Source organism: Eumetopias jubatus, unplaced genomic scaffold, assembly GCF_037043125.1.
Source record: "Eumetopias jubatus isolate StellerSeaLion01/CBP00866 unplaced genomic scaffold, mEumJub1_p1.0 scaffold_2, whole genome shotgun sequence".
Taxonomy (NCBI): domain Eukaryota; kingdom Metazoa; phylum Chordata; class Mammalia; order Carnivora; family Otariidae; genus Eumetopias; species Eumetopias jubatus.
In genome coordinates, this window is record NW_028274808.1 from 104,481,916 (window position 1) to 104,499,124 (window position 17,209).

The 17,209-nt window shown below is 39.5% G+C and overlaps 1 protein-coding gene across 1 annotated transcript in view; it reads right to left on the reverse strand.

Annotated features, from left to right (window-relative positions):
* Positions 1 to 17,209, reverse strand: part of SYNPO2 (synaptopodin 2) — a 164,060-nt gene that overhangs the window by 110,389 nt on the left and 36,462 nt on the right. The gene's annotated exons all lie outside the window — the stretch shown is intronic.

The window sequence follows — 17,209 nt, forward strand, 5'->3', positions numbered from 1 at the left end:
GAGTAATGGATAGGAAATAAGAGATTAAAGAGACAACATGACTCTAAAATATAGTTAGAATACACTACTATCGAAACTTGTGGTAGGTGCAAATAATCATAGCCTACATTTCTTGAATCTTTCCTATGTTCTGGGCACAGCATTAAGTATTATACATTCATTATCATTTAATAAACAGCAATTCCAGGAGACCGGTACCATAATTGTCCCTATTGTTGTTTTATGAAGAAGCTGAGGTTTAGAGCAACTAATTCAAAGTTATACCCTGGTAAATGGCAAGGCAGGACACAAACACAACTCCTCCTGACTTCAGTGCTTTCTCTCCTATCTGTAGAGCCCTAAATTCTCCCTTGATGTACATCTTTAATGTTAACTCAAACTCCACCATAATTTATTTCTCAGGCATCATGGAAAATTGTTAGGTCTACTTACAAAGCCTTTGAAGAACTAAATAAGCCAATTATTTCCTTGCCCAAGGACATAAGTTATCAAAATATCTCCACTCAAGAACCACAACAAATACGGTAAGCATGATGGGTAAAACTTGTACAACTGTATTACTATCCTTGTAATTGCTGTTATTGATTGGTAAAACATGGCCTTAGCCATCACCATAAAGTAGAACTTGATTTCAGTTGAATCAGCATAAAAGTTAGTGATTAGCCAACCTACTTTCAGCTAAGTTATGTTGCTGTTTGAGTTGAGTTGCTATGCTACTCCCAAGATATATGTGTCCTGTCCTTTGTCATTGTTTCGTTTTCACTGCAAATAGTCCAGAAAGAATGGAGGAGTTAGCTAAGAAACTGGGAGTGGGTAACTGTCTTGATTTGCCCAGGACTGATGGGTTTCCCAGGAAGCGAGACTTTCGGGTTTAAAATTGGGACAGTCTTAGGCAAACTGTGATGCATCGGTACTAGGGGTGGACTTGTAATTTCATCAATTCTTCCACTATAACACCAATCTATTCTCAAGTACCCTAAATATGATCTTGATTTGATACTGAAAACCTGTTCTAGATCAGGCCTAGATGGCCAAAGTAAAGCTAACATCCAGGAAAAAGCTTAAAAGATAAATACCCCCTTGCCTGTTGTAGAAATTCCAATTTTGAAATGTGGGGTCACAGCTTAAAAATTAAACTTTAATATATAAAAAGTGTAATAAGATCTGTCCTAAACATTCTTGCTCTATCAGAAATTCAGTCGTACACAAACTTGGTGCTACTTCCACACGTTTGTGGTACTGAAAGCAACATGACCCTCAAGTAATGCTTTGTGAACACTCACATCTCAATATGAGCATTCCTCCTGCAAACTCACTCAAGTTTGATGTTGACTTAGCTCAAGACATTTCTAAACTCCTTTTGGAATTGCCTTTAGAGTCAGATTTATTTGATTTATAGCCCATCTTCAATTTTTATGAACATGGCACTAGGAACATGGATTATTTTCCTTATTTGCCATATGCTGTTCCTAAAAACTTGATATGTCTCCTAAAATCAAACTCCTGCGTTAGAGGGCAATATTTGCATGTTTGCAACTCCTAATATTATTCAGAAAACCATGACACCAGCTCTGAAGACAGTTCCAAAAAGGGGTGACAGCATTGCTTTGACCAAGGGCAGCATGTTGTCTTGAGAAGGCAACTCCAATTTAAAGAGAGCCATTTTCGGGGCGCCTGGGTGGCTCAGTTGGTTAAGCGACTGCCTTCTGCTCAGGTCATGATCCCGGAGTCCCGGGATCGAGTCCCACATCGGGCTTCCTGCTCAGCAGGGAGTCTGCTTCTCCCTCTGACCCTCTTCCCTCTCGTGCTTTCTATCTCTCATTCTCTCTCTCTCTCAAATAAATAAATAAAATCTTTAAAAAAATAAAAAACAAAAAAAATAAAGAGAGCCATTTTGGAGTTATAAGCTCTATGTGAAAGACTGTTCCCTTCCCCCACATCGCTTATGTTAACTTAAAGTCATACCTTTTATTTTTTAAGATTTTATTTACTTATTTGACAGAGAGAGCACAAACAGGGGGAGGGGCAGAGGGAGAGGGAGAAGCAGGCTCCCCTCTGAGCATGGAGCCGAACATGGGGCTCCATCCCAGGACCCCAACACAGGCTCCATCCCAGGACCCCAGGATCATGACCTGAGCCAAAGGCAGACGCTTAACTGACTGAGCCACCCAGGTGCCCCCAGTTAAATAGGTTTTTCAGGCAATATAGGAAAAGACTGATAGTGCCCTGAATGAAATTGGTGACTGGGAATGAACAGAAGTTGATAAATTAAAAAAAAATGTTCAAGATGAAGAACCGAACAGCATTGCTGAACTGAAAGAAAGGAGCAAGGAAGAAGCCAAGATTTCTGGCTTAAAGAATTGGTTAGATGGGTCTAGTAGTTCCTTTCACTGAGACAAATCACCCAGGGGGAGAATCAGATTTGGGGGGAGGTTGAACTTGACATGTCTGTCAGACACAAAAATAAATGTCTGGCATTCCTTTGGATATGATGGTCTGGAACAAGAAGAGATGATGCTTTAGAGATAGAACACTTAAAAATCAAGTCTTAATAACTGAAAAGTCATCTCCAAGAAATAGAAATGTCAGCTATGAATGACGCTGTAAGAGTGAGCTGAATGACAGGAAAAGAGTTCAGTCAGAAGCCAGAAAAACATCCACATTAATCAACAGGAAGAAGAGGAGCCATCAGGGGAGACTGAGATGGAGTGACAGGAGAGGCAGGAGGGCAAACTTTCGCCTGGAACTCTTACTCCTCTATCTCCTTCCAGCTTCAGCCCATCATCACTACCTTATTTATCTGAAAAACCATTCTGTCTGGATTCTTTGTTGAAAACTCACCTTCAAGTACTGCCTCTTTTGTGGTGCTTTCTCTGATAACCCCCAGGTAGGAATAAGGGTCCCTCCTCAGTTACAGTATGGGTCTCAGCAGATGTATATCCCCCCGATGGCAGAGACCATTCTTACCACTGTGTCCCCAGGCCAATAATGAGCACATGGTAGGCGTTCAATTTGCCTTTGTTGAATCAAAGAAGCAAAGTAAGTTCTCAAGCTTGATGCATAAGGTATTCCTTATGTAATCGCTTGAAGCCAATTTACTCTTATTTTGGAAATAATGCTAATGCATTTTCTAACCCACAGGTGATTAAAAACAGAGGGGGTCTGGAACCAGAGGCACACATACTCCCGCTCACTGACAGAGCACTTAAAAGTGACAAAGCTTAGGGACGCCTGGGTGGCTCAGTCGGTCAAGTGTCTGCCTTCGGCTCAGGTCATGATCCCAGGGTCCTGGGATCGAGTCCCGCATCAGGCTCCTTGCCTAGTGGGGAGCCTGCTTCTCCCTCCACCTGCCACTCCCTCTGCTTGTGCTCTCTCTCTCTCTCTCTCCCTGACAAATAAATAAAATCCTTAAAAAAGAAAAGAAAAGAAAAGTGACAGAGCTTAAATGTGAAAGAGAAGACGCTAAAAAGCTTTGTATGTGGCAGTTTAGTGTCCTTCAGGGTAAGTGCCAACATGCTTCACAAATTTTGACACAATACAAATCAGAAAGTGATGTTTGTGTGAGAACATGGAGTCTCCAAGGAGGTTAAATTATGACAGGTAGAACTCGGAGTAAGCCAAGAGACTATGTGTACATTTTTGATAGATTTATAGTACAATGGAAATTATTTTTAGTTTTTAGCTTTTAAAGCAGAGGTTATATAAATATTGGAAAGATTCAAAATGTGATTACGCATGTTAGCTGAGCTTCCAGCTATCTGGAATATGCACATTATGTGTAGCAGCTCATTCTCGAACAATAGGAGTGCCTACAAACAAGTTGCTGCCATATGTGCCTATGCATTACTCAGAATTGCAGAATGGAATCTCTTGCTTTTCTCATTTATAAACTCATGAAGACAATGTTTATTACAAAAGCATATTAAGCATAACACAACATTTCCAAGTGGCTGTCCCATTGTTACCGACGTCTTCTATATCAGGATGTGCAAGAATTTAAGATTTCTGCAACGTGAGTTCCCTCTCTGTCCTTCTTGGAAGAGCGCAGAAGCATTCTGTATTCTGTTGCTTTTTGCAGAGACTGAGCTGCCAACAACTTATGACTGCGTTCTTGGACGTGAAAATAAAGCTCACTCAAAAAATATTCCTAAATAGGGCACAATGGTTAAACTGGCAAAGCTATAAATATTATGGGACCAAAGTATATTTTTGTCTTTATTTCTCTATGCCAGACACTGTTAAACTAACTGTTAATACACAAACTTTTTCGTTGTTGTTGTTGTCAAGGAGAGCATGCAGCTTCTTTAGGGCTATTTTAAATTCTGTGCCTCGTTTCATATAAATATTTACCCAAAGGAAGGTGTCTGACAGTGAAAATCTATACACCGTCATAATCCTTTTACACAAAGCATATTTTTATTCTATAGATTTCGCCAAAGGTATGAAAAGCTCCCCCATGAAAAATCCCATTATGAAGAGAAGGAAAGAACAAAGGAAAAATTACCATTATTCTCCAAAAGTTGAAGTTTATAAAAACAAAACGTTTCTTTGTCAAGAGGCCCAACCAGTTTGCCCTGCATTTGAAACCTGCTAAAATGGGGTGCCTGGGTGGCCCACTGGGTTAAATGTCTAACTCTTGATTTCAGCTCAGGTCATGATCTCAGGTCATGATCTCAGAAGCCCCGCGTTGGGCTCTGTGCTCAGCCCAGAGTCCACTTGACATTCTCCCTCTCCCTGTCCCTCTGCCCCTTCCCCTCACTCACACTCTAAATTAATTAATTAATTAATTCTTAAAAAAAAAACTGCTAAACTAAGAAATCTCAATGAAAAAATAAAAAGTAGCAGTGGATTATTTTTCTAAGCATCTGAAAATAAGTATTATATAATCTGTACATTAAAAAAACAACATATTTGAAAACAACCTCTGAAACAGGTTAAATTATGTATTAGCACTGCTAAGTTGAAATATTTGACAATTATAAAAGACAGAACAGTGACGCTATCAGTTAAAAAACACATTTTTTAGTGCAATAACTTGTATAACAATAGCTTTTCTAGAGACTTTTTAGAATTATTCAAGGAACTGAAAGAATTTCCTAGTGGTTTTTGCCGACAATAATATATACTAAAAGCAATAATATACTAATAAAGAATATAGATTGAACACCTATTATGTGCCAGGCACTCTATATAGCACTTAATACGTGGAACTTAGAATTTGATCCTTGCAATAATCCTGTAAAAAAAATGTATTATTATATTCTCTATCATACAGGTGAAGAAACTGAGGCTGAGTATTCAAGGTATAGCTGCCAGGTGAGGGCACAAGGATTCAAATGTAACTCGACCACATCTTGGAGATCCAGTAGCAAGCCAACCCACTCCTCCTGCAATTTGTGGTCTACTAACTGAGGTGGACTTCAAACATTCCAACAGTACACACATAGGTGTTCTGAAAGAAAGGTAGAGGATACTGTTAGAGAATAAAACATAGGGTCGGAATTTGGGCTATCAGGGAAGAATAGAGAGTTGAGGACCCTTGGGGTGAGAGCTAATGATTAGTAGGATGTAGAGAGGCAAAGAAATCGGGAGTGCTCCAAGCAGCAAAGAGAGCAGATGCAAAGGCCCTGAGGCAGAACAGTTTATTTCAGTAATGGAACTAAAAGAAGATAAATATGTCTGGAATGTATTGAACAACTGAGAGAATGGAGAGAAATGGGCTTGGACAAGTAGGCAGAGACTCACAGACCTGTGAAGGATTTTCTATCATCCTAAATACAATGAAAAGCAATTGAAGACCTTTCTATGAGTAAAGAGAGGCATGATCCTATTCGCATTTTAAATTTGTCTGGCTACTGTTTGGACAATGGACTGGAGGATGGGAAGAGACCAGGTTGGAGGCCATGGCAGGAGTCCCAAATGGCTGGGATGATGCTTGGACTAGCAGTGGCAGTGAAGTTGGAAGAAAGAGAACGTGCCTGTGATGTACTGTACAAATAGGATACAGGACCTGGTGGCAGACTGGATGAAGAGGGAAGCATGCCAACACCTCATCAGAGGCTTTCCTTAAATCAGTGCTCATTCCTTCCCACTTCTCCTGTGTCTGACGGGGACCAGTCCTTTTCAGAGTTAATACCAGCGTCAATTTTTCATGATACTCAAGTCCTTCAAGTTGTAGATCCTGGGAGGTTGTCACTGTGCTGGAGAACGTGTACATGAAGAAGAGAAGTGAGAGTTCTCTCATAACAAATAGCATCTGACCAAGCACCTTGATGTAATATTTTCTCTTTCTTTTTCATAAGACAAAATAAAAAAATTATTTTTAAAAACAAAATAGTATATATATATATTATATTGTATAGATATTATATATTATTAGGCACTTATTTATCAAAATACTAATAATTCATAATGTTTTACAAATTAAATATCAAACCTCCAACAAAAAAAATCAGTAATTAAACCCAATGTTAATGGTTAGAGATTTGAGAAATCATGTCCCAAAAGATATTTTCTGTGCACATTCTAGCTGCAGATAATTTATTTTAGGTAGCTAGTTCTGAGACTGGCTTCTTCTATGGACTGCTGTTCAAGTTATTCTCCATGAGATTTAGCCTCCTTGGAGCACCTGGGTGGCTCGGTTGGCTAAGCATCTGCCTTTGGCTCAGGTCATGGTCCCAGGGTCCTGGGATTGCTTGGCGGGGAGTCTGCTTCTCCCTCTGCCCCTCTCCCCCGCTCATTCTCTCTCTCTCACTCTTTCTCTCTCTCATAAAATCTTTAAAAAATTGTTTAAAGAGATTTAGCCCCCTTTTCTTCAATATCTTTCTGCTCACACATATGACAATAAACCACTTTCCAATGGCCACATTGGGAGTCTTTATGTCAGTAAATGGAAGTGGGTGTCTGAATTTGGAATTAATTAGCCAGAATTCATACAAAGAAGACAGGCCGAAAGAGTGAGGGTATTTTAAACCTTTCGACATCAATAACAGATGAAAGAATTGAAAGATTGAAACATTGGAAGAATGGGGATCTTGAGCCTGGAGAAGAAAGACTAAGGATGACTCTCTTAACTATCTTTAATACATACTAGAAAGCCTACATTGTGGAAGAAAAAGTGAATTTACTTTTTGTAGCCACAAAGGGCAAAACAGAGTCCAGTGGATGAAGGACAAGGGGAGGCAAATTTTTCTCAATGTAAAGAAAGCCTTTCCTAATACAACTGTTCAAAAATCAAACAGGTTAGGGTGGCTCACTGTCATAAGTGATACCCACAGAGACTAAATGACCATTTTACTTTAATATTTTGTAAAGTTTGATCAATCAGAAAGGCATTTGGCTAAAGATTCTAAAGTCTCCTTCTATTTCTAATATTCACCATATAATAATTGTCTCTAGCAGCCATTCTTCTTAAAGATAATTCTAACAGTCACAAATTTCCATTCGATGATTTGTGTAGCTCACTGGCATCACATTGGAAATTGTGGGAGAGGGGTGTGAAACTAGACTAAGTAATTAGTGCATTCCATTTCTCTGGCCATAATGATTGGGTTAGGGGTGACCATGTGACTTAATCCAACCTGATTTCTTAGGAATGGTGGGATAGATATGCTTTATTCCCACCACACGGAATAGAGATAGGGAAGCCTGTAATAATTGGTAGACATCTTAGGACCACACAGGAATGAGGTGAACAAAGAAACCAAGCAAGGACCTGGACCTGTCATGTCATGGACACCAACAGATCAAGCCTTGCCTAACACCAGTTCTCCCAGTGGCCTTTTCCGTTATATGAGCCAATGAAGTCTCTTAAGAAGTTTGAGAGTGTTTTCTACACATGTAAATAATGGATTCCTAACTCTGATTCTTATCCAAATATGTATAAAGTGACCCATTTTCAGAAAGAAAGTGAAAAGGAAACCAGATACATGTTGCATCCAGAGATCCACTTAGCAACCAAGAGATTTTTCTAATATTGATCCCTGAGAGTCATAAAAATCTCCATTTGGGTCTCAGTACCATTAGTATCTCTTTCAGAATAAAGCATGTTCACCAACATTTCAACTAAAAAATTACTAAGCATTTAAAACAGATTTAAGCAGTTTTATAGAAAACTTTTCATTTCACATGCATAAACTTAATTCTTCTTTCCCCACGCAGGGCTACTGTCAATGAAAAAAAAAAAAAGCAGTTACAATCAATTCATAAATTCTACAGTGTTAATGCCTTTGTGAGTTGACTATATTAAATGCTTAAATAATTTCTTAATTTGCTTAAAGTTTTGGTAACTTCTCAACACTAAAACTATGAGAACCATAAACTACTTTGCATGCTGTATCTCAGTATTTCATATTTTGATTCTATAGAATGGTTTTTGACCCATATCTAGGTTCAAATTTTACCAGTCTTTACTCATCTATGCCCATATGTACATTTCAAAATAAAAAGTGAAATTCATAGACTTATACTGAAGCCAAATATTAGCATCAATTTTGCCTGCTGGGTTGTGGTCCATGAGTATATTGAGATTTTTTTTTTTCAGTCCTCAGAAGAGTTGGGTAGGGCTCCAGGTAGACCAAAACCCCACATCAGGAGTCTTTGGCAGGAGCAGCTTATCTGTTTACCCAAACTGCAATAGAAATATTTTCATTTTCTCTGCATAGCATTGCAACAAAAATTCTAGGATGTGCTACCCTAAGTAACATTACTTAAAGGTTCTACCTTGTTCTTCTTTTATTGAATCTCATAGATTCCAGCTCTGGAAACCTATAAAAAATATTTTTTTGCCAGAATACCACTAAAGGCAAGTAAGGCTTTCCTTTCAGTTGAATTCAAAGAATTCAAGACAATTCAAAACTCATTTTCTTTTTCCGTGCCAAGATAAAATATTTCCACTTGTTTCTTTCCCTTAAAAAAATTTTTTATGTCCTTTTACTCAGTTCTCCTCTTAGAAAAATGGATTTTAGCAAGTTCCGGCTTAAAAATAAAATTGTGGATTTTCAGGGTACAGCATGATCCAGTATACTTCTTCACATTATTGCTGTTTGTGGATAAGATTCCTACAGCCAGACACAGAGGAATGGGAAATGTTGCAGAGACCACCCAACAGAGTGCTTGGAAAATGTGTAAGAAACATTCTAGAAAGATAGTTTCTTGTTCTGGTATGATAATGCCCATGAACTGTCAAGCACTTGTCTATCACTTTCATTAAAAATGGTTATTTAATATTTCTGGTTTTAAATTGCAGAAAAGAAGTTCTTACCTTTCAACTTCATGTTCACACAAAAAACACCATTTTGGGGCAAATCCTAATCTTAAATAAATTCTGTGTGCAGTTGCCATGAAGGTTTCTTATTTAGCCAGGATAAAATTATCTATAGTGCATGAAATCTAGGTATTTCTGGCTATAATAAGCAAGAATCATTTGAAGAAATTGAAATTTTATAACTAGCAGGTGATAAATTACTTCAAAATGCTCACTTCCATAGGAGAAACTATTTTATTTTATTAATAATGACCCATCACAGGGACACCTTGGTGGCTCAGTCAGTTAGGCGGCGTCTGCTTTGGCTCAGGTCATGATCCCAGGGTCCCGGGATCAAGCCCAGCACTGGGCTCCCTGCTCAGTGGGGAGTCTTCTTCTCCCTCTCCCACTGCCCCTTCCCCCCTGCTCATGTGCTCTCTTTCTCTCTCTCTCAAATAAATAAAATCTTAAAAAAAAAAAATAACCCATCACATATAAACAAGTATATTTACAACCTCAAAACTCTTGGCTCCATATATTTTTTAAAGATTTTATTTATTTATTTGACAGAGAGAGACACAGCGAGAGACGGAACACAAGCAGGAGGAGTGGGAGAGGGAGAAGCAGGCTTCCCACCAAGCAGGGAGCCCGATGGCGGGGCTCGATCCCAGGACCCCAGGATCATGACCTGAGCCGAAGGCAGACGCTTAACGACTGAGCCACCCAGGCGCCCCTTGGCTCTATATTTTTGACAGCAAGGATGAGAAGCTTTTTAGAGCACTTCTTCTAAACCAGAATCTTCTTTGAATCCCACTCTACATGCTACCTTATCCCCTGGGCGTCAATGCTGCCTCTATCTCAGAGTACAGATACGTCAAAGAAAACACTCTCATCTATTTTTGAACATTCTGAGATCTTTGAAGTGAAAACTCTTATAAATAGTTGGAAGCATATTATTAGAAGTCTGCTTGGAAACCATTTGGGTCAGGGAAAAAAGATAACCCACAGAGGGAAAAGATTACACAAAATCAAATGATTTATAGCCCCTAGCACACTTACTTATGCTCCACTGTGCTAGATTCACCTTCCAAAATGAGTAATAGAAACAGAGTGGTTTTCAAACCTATAGACATGTTGAGCAGTAAAGGGTTTAATTCAAGGGGGAGTAAAAAGCCCATGTACCTCAATAAATTCAAACTAATGACTGATAGAGTAAGGAGTTTTCACCCAAAAAATAAATATTTGCTGATTACTTAAATGATGCATAAGACTGGCCCCGTATTAGGCATTCCATAAAAGCCTGAGGCATGCATTGGCAATCCCAGCCAAAGATTCAATGAGCCACAGGAATGGAAAGAGATTCGCTGAATACAGGTGGATAGTAATAGATTGGGTGTAGACCTGGTTCTGGAGAATCTGTGATCCCACTGATTTGCTTACATCATTTTCTATGCCTCACTTACTCTGGGGTATTTTTCTTTCTTTCTTTCTTTCTTTCTTTCTTTCTTTCTTTCTTTCTTTCTTTCTTTCTTCCTTTCTTTCTTTTTATTTGAGAGACAGAGAGTGATTGAGTGAGCGAGTGAGACAGAGCACAGCTGGAGGAGGGACAGAGGGAGAGGGGGAAGCAGGTTCCCTGCTGAGCAGGGAGCCTGATGTGGGGCTCGATCTCAGGACCCCAGGATCATGACCTGAGCCGAAGGCAGACACTTAACTGACTGAGCCACCCAGGCGCCCCAGTCTGGGCTATTTCTCATCTGTGCAGCAGAGCAGATCTTTGCACAGTTTAGATCACAGAGAAAATAAGTGGTATGGGTTCATTTCATATAGAATTGCTTTTTTTTTTCCTTCTAGGAGGAGTCAAATTTCTTGGGAGTATAGGACAGATGTAGAAAATTTTTCACAATGCAGCCTACCATTATGTAAATGTTCAATAAGTATTAAAAACAAGAATAGCCTAATGACCCTGGGTATGGGGGTATTAAGTGTGCTCATAAATTGAAATGTCAGCTGTGAAATATTTTAATATCATGGCAAGGACTCAAACTAGTAGTCAGAAGACCTATATTCTCGTCCCAGCTCTGCCATTTGTAGCTCTGTGAATGCGGACAAGACAAACTCTTTGATGGTCAATATTCCTTACCTGTGAGTTTCTAATTTCTCAAGTTTATTTTGAGAATACAACAATGTTCTTTCTGAATTGGAAGGCCTTATAAAGTATTGTATCTACCCTTTTGAAAATCTGCATAAGATGTGATTGTATTCTCATACCTTAGTTAATACAACATAATAGCACTCATTTTTTTAACCCTTAATTTAATTCAGCAAATATTCATTTGCATCATCACCATGGGTAAGGAATTTACAAGTCAGATACTTCTCTATCCTCGAGGTAGTCATAATCTAATGAAGGCAATAAACCCAAATACAACCACTCATTTCTTGGCAAGTATTTATTAAATTCTTTTTTTTTAAAGATTTTATTTATTCATTTGCGAGAGAGACAGAGAGAACAAGGAGAGGGAGAGGCAGAGGGAGAGGGAGAAGCAGATTCCCTGCTGAGCAAGGAGCCCGATGTGGGACTCGATCCCAGGACCCTGGGATCATGACCTAGGCCGAAGGCAGACGCTTAACCATCTGAGCCACCCAGGCGCCCTATTTATTAAATTCTTATTAGATGACAGGCGCTATGCTAGGCCCTTTGTTACCCATATGAAAAAGTCCTACACCATGACTTCAAGGAATGTGTGCTCTAATGAGAAAGACAAAGGTTTTTTTGTTTATTTTTTTTAAAGATTTTATTTGTTTATGTCAGAAAGAGAGAGAGAGCACAAGCAGGGGGAGCAGCAGGCAGAGCTGGGAGAAGAGGCAGAGGGAGAAGCAGGCTCCCCACTGAGCAGGGTGCTCGATGTAGGACTCGATCCTAGGACCCCGGGATCATGAGCTGAGCCAAAGGCAGAAGCTTAAGCGACTGAGCCACCCAGGTGCCCCAAGCCAAAGTTTTTTTTTTAAATTGCAAACTGTGCCCATACACATAATAAATGTGATAACAGGGGCGCCTGGGTGACTCAGTGGCCTGAGCCTCCAACTCCTGATTTTGGCTTGGTTTGTGATCTTGGGGTCCTGGGGTGGGCCCCACGTCAGGCTCTGCACTCAGTGAGGAATCTGCTTGGGATTCTCTCTCTCCTTCTCCCTCTGCCCCTCCCCCTTGCATGCTCACTCTCTCTCTATCAAATAAATGTGATACCAGAAGTATGCATAACGGGGCGCCTGGGTGGCTCAGTTGGTTAAGCGACTGCCTTCGGCTCAGGTCGTGATCCTGGAGTCCCTGGATCAAGTCCCGCATCGGGCTCCCTGCTCAGCGGGGAGTCTGCTTCTCCCTCTGACCCTCCCCCCTCTCACGTGCTCTCTCTCTCTCTCTCACTCTTTCTCTCAAATAAATAAATAAAATCTTTAAAAAAAAAAGAAGTATGCATAACATAGTTTAAGAGTAGGGGTGGGAAGGAAGTAATGGAGAAGATGGTAAGAAAGTTCTAAAATAAGATAACCAGAGCAAAAGATGAAAAATCCAGAATCAAATTTGTGTTAAAATTCTAGCTATGCAATCTTTTCCAAGTTACTTGTTTCATTACTTTCTGGATGTATAAAATTGGAAAAAAATAATATTATCTTCCTCCTAGGATATTTGTGTGGATTAAATGAGGCAACACAGATAAAGCTTTAGCATTGCACCTGGCACACAACACAAGCTTAATAAATGCTAAAATGGCAGCACATATATGCTTCTGCTTGAGTACCTAATGCAATGCTATGCACATAACAGGCTCTCTATAAATTCTTAGCTATAATCTTATAGGGTCAGTATGAATACTAATCTAAAGGATTATCATCATAAACATCTATTCCAACAATATACTATTGAAGATGTAGTTTTTGTTTACTAAATTAATACTATCCACATGTTCTCTTAGTTCTTTACCTTTTTCTTCTAAATGCAGAATGTAGAAAATAAATAAATCACAAACAAAATATGTGCATCCATGATAAATCAGTTGACTGAGGGTTCTAATTAATGGAATTTGACTTAATCCATATCAATCAAGCTATAAGTTACAATAAATCACTATACATTTTTGTCTTACAAAGTAGACATATACTTTTTGGAACATTCCATCATAATTAACCTAGTGAAAGATTTAATCTTGTAGGGTTCTGGGAGATCACTAAAGGACTCTATTTGTGTAAACAAGAAAAAAATAAGGATTAAAAGATAGCATTTGGCTAAAGTGAGGGGTAGGATTCAGCTAAAGAAGAAATGAAGTATAAATTATTTTATTAAAAATTAAAAGCCAGCTGTTCACTACTTGGGAAAATACAACCAAATGTATTTTTTTCTTCTGCATCATTAGCTAAAACAAGATTAGAAACCCCTTGATTTTTAAAACTTTGAGAGGGTACTTGATTTTCTCAAAGGACATACTGAAGTCTTTATGTTGATATAAATTTAGAGATATAAACAACTCAGTTTCTGATGCAAACTTAGAAACATTCATCTGAATGAAAGAAATAGCCACTCAGCTAGCTTTATTTTTTTTCAAGATTTTATTTATTTATTTATTTATTTATTTATTTAGGAGGGGGAGCAGAGGAACAGAGGGAGGGGGACAAGCAAACTTGGGGCTCCATCACACAACATTGAGATTATGACTTGAGCCAAATCCAGAGTTGGATGCTTAACCGACTGAGCCACCCAGATGCACCTCAGCTAGCTTTATTTTTGTTTCTGCTCTCCCTTCCTCTTCTCTCCCTTTCTCCTTTCTCTTTCTCTCTCTCATCCTTCCCTCCTTCTCTCTCTCTTTCTTTCTTTTTCTCTTTCTTTCTTTCCCTCTTCCTCTTTCTTACCTCTCCTTTTTTCTCCGTATGGCCACAGACCAGGAATTTACCTAGGTTCTGGCAAAGAAACAATGAATAAAACAGACATGGTTCCTCCCTCATAGAACTTACAGTCTTTTTTGGAAAACATTTAAACAGGTGTGTTTATTACAACATGATAAGTGCTATAATTAGGCAAATACAGTGGAGGAAGACAAAAGCACATCGCTGTGGAATGTGGCTTAGTTCGCGAAGAAGAAACAATTCATTACCCAGGATTTTTGAAGTTGCCTTACATCTTACTGTGTATCTATAAGCAAGTATATAAATATAAAAAACACAACGTAGTCAAACTTTGCCTCACAGTATCCCAGGATAATTAAGTTTAAGCATTGTGATTCACTCTAATAAATGGGCTAATCCCCTTCACCAGACATGTATAAAATAAAGGAACAAATAATGGAGGTTTTCTTGAAAACCTCTTTTTGTAATGATCTGAGACTTTCTGAGTAATGTCTAATCTTTCTAAAGAAATGTCACTGCAAACATTTTTAGATGTTGTTGGAACTGGTCTGGATTTTCAAGTCTCAGAGTATCAGTTATGACCTAATAAGACCTATGCCATCTGTTTTTTTCTTTGCTCGGAGAAGTTTTTTTAAGTTTACTATAGAAGGACATATTTTAAATGTATTTCTTCCCACACAAATTTATATGCAGGTTGGCAAGCTTTCCCAAAGATCAACACTTCTGACTTCATCATAAGGGCTTTTTCCTACAGTGTAATCACAGAGGACTGTTTTCCAAACACTTTTTATAAGTTTTGATCCTGACCAATTAGCTAATAAACCCCTACATGGACTGATTAGTTCTGTACAAACAAACCTCTTGCCATAAAATATCAACACCTCTTAAAGGGTAACACGTCAGCCATTATGGTCAGTTCTAATTTACGGCACCTACTTGCCTTCCTAGAGGATGGCAGCGGGCCAGGCAGGAATATCTAAGCTGGTTTGAAAGCTTGCTCTGGTTGCCTAGCAAACCTCCTGTCACGGGAGCCAGGCAGCCTGGTCTCTCAGATTCCAGCACCCTGCAGACACCCTCCTCTTCCCAGGATGTAGTGCAAGAAGTATTCACAAATGCTTTTTTTAAAAAAAGAGAATACTTTATTCATTTCTGCCATCAATCCATGCCATCAATATATTTAATACAGAACATTATAAAGGTGAAAATGGGCGAGAAGTTTAATATTTCTAGATGAACACAGTCTCCTGACCAATTTCTATACAATACCAGTACAACATACACAAGCAGAATGTTTTTTTCTCAGGACTGATAGCACAGCTAAAGTTTCCAAAAATTCAGATTACACCAATAGAGTACATAACAAAGCCAATAGCATTTACTAAGTACCAAGAGCAGCAACAACATTTGCAAACTCTGCATTCGTCTATAGGACAGCAAACATTCATCATTTCCCAAAGTTCTGTTACAGTTGTAAATCCTCAATCATTTTTAGGAAAAAAGCAAGCTCTAGAATAGCATCATTAAAAGCAACCCTGGTTCAACACGGGCAGCAGTACATATCATAAAGCCGATACAAGTTCCTACATTCACAAGAGGCATAATGCAATACCATCTCAGAGTTACACTACTAGAGTATACAATTCAAATGACACTTTTTGAAAATTCTACTTTTCCAGCCCAGCAGAGAGGGCCAATGTCTTTAAACCTAGGAGTCACACCTCCTTCCCTTTCCCTCTCTCCTTCTCACTTGTTCTCTCTCTCTCCCTCTCTTTCATTTCCCCTCTCCCTCTCCCTCTCTCCCCAGTGCAAAAAAAGCTCTGGGAAGCAGCAAGGTAAGGTCTGAGAGTGAGTGCGCTTGAGTCTAGACTTGGCCCAGACACTACCTGGTTGTAGAGCTAAGTGCAACTCACAATTCACTACTCTCATGGGCCTCATTTTCCTCATCTGTAAAAGGATAGCTTTGGTCAAGGTACTCCTCAGGGTCCTTCCCGATTCCAATATCTTACGTCTTGTTAATAACATAAAATCAAGAGAATCTCTCAGTCACTATGAGTTAGGAAAATGAGAGCAGATATCTGAATAATGTCAAATTTCAGATTTTTTTAAAATGCAGAAAATACCCACGGCAGGAATTTCATCTTGCTTCTGCGCCCAGCAGGTGCTGGGGTCCAGGCAAGACTAGGAATGTCGGGCAAACTAGTGAGACAGGACCAAGAGGAGTTCATTGGCATGTGAGGGCGCAGGTCTTGGATTTTACTGAAGGGGAGAAGGGTAGGAGAAGACTCCAGAGAGAGCAAATGTGATGGAGGACAGCTGGTGTGTCCCTAAGGATGCCTCGATCTATGGACAGGGACGGTCCGGGCATGGACGGAAAGAGGGAACCTCAGTGCTGCTTCCACATCAGCTCGCGGAGCCAGGACCCTGGGAGGCGGAGAGCATCCTCACTCTTTATGGAACCCCGGGGCTCTGCCAAGCTTAGGAGGGCTGAGAGACAGAACCCTGGCTCCTCTACAGCGAAAAGCATATTTAATTACAACAGAAATAATTTACATTCATTACACTTTATGCCTTATAGCACTTTGCCGGTTTTGTTTTATTACACCTTTTGCTATGTGACTCTTTAACTGACTGTAATTTTCTCTTCGCTTGGACTGCTAGAGACTTTGGGGCCCAAACTGCAGCCTGGCTGTCAGGGTTCCCTACGTTGCTGCACAGGTTTGCCAGCACCATTTAATCAAGGCAGAAAGAAATATTCCTTTAATCACCCTTATTATTCTTTCCTCCCACTTCCAACTGATCATCAGGACCTTTCCACTGCATTACCTAAACATTTCTTAACCGTGTCCCATTCTCCTCAGCACCACCCACCCCACCCCGCCACTGCCACAGTTCACGTCCTTGCCATATTCCATGGTTGCAATAGCTTCCCAGCAGCCCCAGACATGTATCAAAGACCAAAAGATTTTTTCTTCTCCAGGAGAACCCGAGAATTATGTGAGTAAATTTCACTCTTGCTAACAGCTCTCTATCACACACTCACAGGACAAAACCCAAGATCAATATAACAGCTTA